The sequence below is a fragment of the Tachyglossus aculeatus genome, chromosome 5 (assembly GCF_015852505.1).
Source record: "Tachyglossus aculeatus isolate mTacAcu1 chromosome 5, mTacAcu1.pri, whole genome shotgun sequence".
NCBI classification, from domain to species: domain Eukaryota; kingdom Metazoa; phylum Chordata; class Mammalia; order Monotremata; family Tachyglossidae; genus Tachyglossus; species Tachyglossus aculeatus.
In genome coordinates, this window is record NC_052070.1 from 97,756,901 (window position 1) to 97,763,008 (window position 6,108).

The 6,108-nt window shown below is 42.2% G+C and overlaps 1 non-coding gene across 1 annotated transcript; it reads left to right on the top strand.

Annotated features, from left to right (window-relative positions):
• The first annotated feature begins 397 nt into the window (after positions 1-397).
• On the top strand, positions 398-536 carry LOC119929188. Its single transcript, XR_005451324.1, has one exon. It is a non-coding gene; the product is annotated as a small nucleolar RNA SNORA7 (small nucleolar RNA).
• The last annotated feature ends 5,572 nt before the right edge of the window (positions 537-6,108 follow it).

Below are 6,108 nucleotides of genomic sequence, written 5' to 3' on the forward strand. Positions count from 1 at the left end.
CTCAACTGTAAAATGGGGATTTAAATTGTGAGCCCCATGTGGGATAACCTGATTACTCTGTATCTACCCCAGCACTTGGAACAGTGCTTGGCACATGGTAAGCACATAAATACCATAATTATTATTAATTATTATTCAACATTGTGGCCCAATTGAGGAAGAGTTTTTAATCTTCAATTGAACATATTTTCCATCAGTGACCTATGATCCCGTAGACTACAGAAAATGACCTGTAGACTGTAAGCTCCTGGTGGGGAGGGATAGCATCTACCAACTCTGTTGCAGTGTACTTAAGTGCTTAATGCAGTCCTGCAACAGCTACAACAGCTAGGAAATTACCAGGATGCAAAAAGACAAGGGCCTCTGGTTAAAATTGAATACATATAAAAGTTAGCTGCCCCTCTCAGGGTCGCATCTGGAGAGTTTCCAGTACTCTAACCAGTTTTGACTGAGGGAGGGAAACTCAAGCAGAGACATATCCATTCTACTCCTAGCTTGGGCAGTGGCTAGCGAGTGGAAGGTAATCTGCTACAGGTCAAAACTCGCCTGTGCTGGGCAGCAGTGGCATGGGAGAAAGTCGAGCACAGACATCCATATTTATTGCACAGAAGGAGGCAAAGGTCAACCGCTTCCATATTTTTACCAAGAAAACTCTATGGATATACTACCAGAATCATCACAGAAGGAGGTGGGATGTTCTGGAACAGATGTGTCCACGGCGTCACTATGGGTTGGAGATGACTCGACAGCATAAGACAATGTTAGCTATCTTCGGGGATCAAAGACGGCACAATGGGAAGTGTCTAGATTTTAAAGATGCTACATTGTTAACTCCTTGAGGGCAGAGATCATGTCTACTAAATTTATTGCACTCTCCTAAGCACTTAGTACAATGCTCTGCATAGAGTAATCCCTCAGTAAATTCCATTGATTGATTGATGAGATTGTCTCCATATGAGTGGGTGTGACCAAAATCAAGACAGCTTTGACTGACAAACCCTTGCCTATTACAACCACCCCCCGCCCCCGACGAAATTATCCTTTTCTCTGTAGTTTAACTTGTCTTTTGCAAAGCCTACTGTTCATCTGATTTTGCCTTAATTTCTTGATACTCGTGAACTTCAATTAATCAAAAAATTATTTGTACCTATTGAGCACTTACAATATGCAGTGCACTGTACTAAACACTTCGGAGAGTACACTATGACAGAGTTGGTAGATGGTTTCCCCACTCACAAGGAGCTTGCAGTCTAGAGGATCTACTATTAAAAGAGTCATCGTATTCAGATTAGTACACCTCAGGCTGGCGAGGAATGGGTCTACCAACTCTGCTGTAGTCTTCCAAGCCTTCAGTACAGTGCTCTGCACACAGTAAGCTCTCACTGAAAATCATCAATAGATTGACTGATTACCAGTGGACATCATTTGTTGGGGAACTGAGGCCTCAATTAAATGGGGAGGAAGAATGTGTGCCCCATCAGGGACATGGACCTGACCTGATTACCTTGTATCTACCCCAGTGCTTACTACAGTGCCTGGCACATAGTAAGTGCTTAACAAATAGCATTAAAAGTAATATTGATATGTTTCTTCTGCTTTATTTACCGCTACCACACATTTCCTCTCTTTACAGCTACACAAAGCTGAACTCTAAATACCGCAAGGTAAAACACAATTATTTGAAACAATTGTCTTGATTAAATATTTTGAAGAGCAAATCACATAGTGTCATTAAGAAACTAATGCCATTGCCCAGATCTGCCAGTTCGTTCTACCCCAAAACATTTATTTGTCATTACGGAAATGAGGACTTAGTGTGCGGATGTAAAACCTGACACTGACGCAAGGATAAACTGCTGATTAGAAATTTAATTACCAAAGATTTAACTCTATATTTAAGATTATGCCAGGAAAAGTAGGAGATAAGGTTGAATAACTGTTATAGCTAAAATAAAGATTTGGTTAGCGGTATCATGACGATGTCCAGTGGGAGATAATGTTCTACTTCTGGTAGGCATTTAGTCTCTATCAAGTTATTAGTGCAGAAACTGAGGAAAATTATTTCTAAGTAGTGTGGCATAGTGGAGAGAGCACAAGCCTAGGAGCCAGAAGAGCTTGGTCCTCATCCCAGCTTTGTCAATTTCCTGATCTGTGACGCTAGGCAAGTGACAACTTCTCTGTGCTTCAGTTTCTTCATCTGAAAAATTAGTCTTAAATACCTGTTCTCTCTCCTACTTAGCCTGTGAGATACAAATAGGACAGGGACTGTACCCAACCTGATAAATTTGTACCTATCCCAGCATTTTAGAACAGTGTTTGACACACAGTAATTTCTGAATGAACACCATAATAACAATAATGGTGATAATATTCCTCCTTCCCTTTAGATCATGAGCTCCATGTAAGATAGAAACTACATCTAATCTCCTTACATTGTATAGTAATAATAATTATATTTGTTAAGCATTTACTATGTGTCAGGCACTGTACTATGCACTGGAGTGAATAAAAGCAAATCGGGTTGGACATAGCGCCTGTCCCATATAGGGCTCACAGTCTTAATCATTCATTCATTCAATCGCATTTATTGAGCACTTACTATGTGCAGAGTACTGTACTAAGCGCTTGGGAAGTACACGTTGGCAACATATAGAGACGGTCCCTACCCAACAACGGGCTCCTCACTTTACAGATGAAGTAACTGAGGCAAAGAGAAGTGAACCGACTTGCCCAAGGCCACACAGCAGACAAGTGGTGGAGCCAAGATTAGAACCCATGACCTTCTGACTCCCAGGCCCATGCTCTTTCTACGAAGCCACAATATTTAGTACAGTGTTTGGCACATAGTAAACACTTAAATACCACAGTTACTATCACCTGTGGGTAAATTTTGTTGACTCTGCCTTTTCATTAAGAACAAAAGAACATGGTCCATCCTGCCCAGGGTTCTGTCTAGGCTAGTGGCAACAAGACACTTGGAGGAATCATGTGAATTGCCCTCCTGGACACCCATCCCAGTGGTTAATATTGGATGATTTGACATCCCTCACTTGTCCCTCTAATATATCATTTTTGACTAGATTATTCATGAAATCTAGCAAAAAGAATCTCAGTCTTCAAACAGCAAACAAGACAGCATGACCAAGGACAAACCGTCAATCAGCAGTACTTATTGAGTGCTTACTGTGGGAAAAGCATTCTACTAAGTGGGTGGGAGATTACACGAGTTGGTTACAGAGTGAGTTTACATTGTGTGCATGGTGTCATCAGGATTCTGGGTCATGCATTGGCCTTTTCAGCTCCACAGGGTCCTATAGGCAAACTTTGCCATCAGTGCTATTGTCTTTAATTTGGGTATTTATAGCAATTAAATTGAAACGTGACTTTCAGTTATACTTCACTTATTTGGCTTTCCAATCTTTCCTAAATCTGACCCCTATTAGGAATGGCAACATCTTTTTTTCTGCAAAAAGTCACCATTGAGGGTTCAGGATATATGTTGGAAGAGTCTCTATATTTTCTCTGAGGTTGAGAGTAATAATAATAATAATATTCATTTCATTCATTCATTCAATTATATTTATTGAGCACTTACTGTGTGCAGAGCACTAGACTAAGCGCTTGGGAAGTACAAGTCAGCAACATATAGAGACGGTCCCTACCCAACAATGGGCTCACTGTCTAGAAGGGGGAGACAGACAACAAAACAGAACATGTAGACAGGTGTCAAAATCGTCAGAACAAATAGAATTGAAGCTAGATGCACATCATTAGCAAAGTAAATAAAATAGTAAATATGTACAAGTAAAATAGAGTAATAAATCTGTACAAATATATACATGTATATACAAGTGCTGTGGGGAGGGGAAGGAGGTAGGGTGGAGGGGATGGGGAGTAGGAGAGGAAAAAGGGGGCTCAGTCTGGGAAGGCTTCCTGGAGGAGATGAGTTCTCAGTAGGGCTTTGAAGGGAGGAAGAGAGCTAGCTTGGCGGATGTGTGGAGGGAGGGCAATCCAGGCCAGAGGATGGGACAGGTGACAACAAGGCCCAGTGAGGAGGTTAGTAGCAGAGGAGCGGAGGGTGTGGGCTGGGCTGTAGAAGGAGAGAAGAGAGGTGAGGTAGGAGAGTGTGAGGTGATGGAGAGCCTTGAAGCCTAGAGTGAGGAGTTTTTGCTTGATTCGTAGGTTGACAAGCAGACACTGGAGATTTTTGAGGAGGGGAGTAACATGCTGTCACCCGTTGTCCGGGGACAGATTCGTAATAATAATAATAATAAAGATGGTATTTGTTGAGCACTTACTATGTGACAAGCACGGGTCTAAATGATGGGGTATATAAAAGCTAGTCAGGTTGGATACCATCCCTGTCCCACGTTGGGCTCACAGTATTCATCCTCATTTTACAGGTGAAGTAACTGAGGCACTTGGTGTGAGAGACCTGCTGAGCAATGCTGAATACAGCCACTAAGTCAATCTGTAGTTCTACTCTGGAATGATAATCATCTATGAGGTGATTGTCCAACCTGAGACTCATTTAGGTGTGAAAAATGTGTTAGAAAGTGTTGAACCAATTTTGTTTGGTGATCCAAATGTTATTGATTTAAACTGGTATCATATCTTTGGGATATCCTACCATTCTTTTGGGTGGGGGGGGGAGGTGTGCGTGTGTGTGTGTGTGTGTGTGTGTGTGTGTGTGTGTGTGTGTGTGTGTGTGTGTGTGTGTGTGTGTGTGTGTGTGTGGTTTCAGAGTGGCATATGCCCACTTTGGTCTTTGTATATGTTGCTACTCCTTAATGGCAGGGTCAGGTAGCTGCTGATTCTGCATCATAAGGCAGATATTCATTTATTGATTTATGTATATTAATGTGTCTCTCCCCCCATCTAAGACTGTGGGCTTGTTGTGGGCAGGGAATGTGTTTATTGTTATATCGTACTCTCTCAAGCATTTAGCACAATGTTTTGCTCACAATCAGCGCTCAATGAATATGACTGAATGAAGAAACATTTTCAGACTGTGATACATCCAACTTTTTAGTAGTCGATTTCTCAGTTCCCATCAATTGTACCACAGGAAGTAGCTTGGCTAGCAGAAACGCATGGGCATGGTGGTTGAGGGGGGCTGGGTTCTAATCCTTGGAAGAGCATGGGTTTGGGAGTCAGAGGTTGTGGGTTCTAATCCCAGCTCTGACACCTTTAGCTGTGTGACTTTGGGCAAATTACTTAACTTCTCTGTGCTTCAGTTACCTCATGTGTAAAGTGGGGATTAAGAGTGTGAGCCCCACATGGGACAAGCTGATTACCTTATATCTATCCTAGCACTTGAAACAGTGCTTGGCACTTAGTAAGCACTTAGCAAATACCATCATTATGATTATTGCTTGTCTGCTGTGTGACCTCGGGCAAGTCACTTAACTTCTCTGTTCCTTAATTTTCTCATCTGTAAAATGGGGATTTAATACCTGTTCTCCTGCCCAGTTAGGCTGTGAGACCCATATGGGACAGGGACTATGTCCAACTTCATTACCTAGTATCTATACTAGGGCTTAGTACAGCACTTACCACATAATAAGCACTTATATTATCATTAATATTGTCTGTGCTGTAATTGCACAGACAGAGTATCTATTTCTCGGCTGGAGTACTGGAAACAACATATTTTTAAGGTAACAAGAACTGCTGGAAAGAGGGAGGGTAATATCATTCCCTCATATCCCCCTCTTGGGCATTTCCACTCTCTGAGTTCCAGGCTCCTTCAGGCCCTCCCATCCCTCCTCTGGAGTAGAGACCAAATATGTCAGTTCTGGAAAACTTTTGTGGGTGAATAGGAAGTTGCTTGTTTTGAGATGGAGCTTTAAAACCTTCTACCCCTCATCGCTTGTTTCATCCAGCATCTTGCTGGCTCGTGACTTGAACTTTTCTTTCATGGTATTTGTCTATGTGCCAGGCACTGTACTAAGCTCTGGGGTAGATTCAAGGTTGTCAGGTTGGGCAGAGTCTCTGTCCTGTATAGGGCTCACACTTTTAATCCCCCTTTTTCAGATGAAGTAACTGAGGCACAGAGAAGGAAGTGACTTGTCCAAGGTCACGTAGCAGACAAATGGAAGAGGCAGG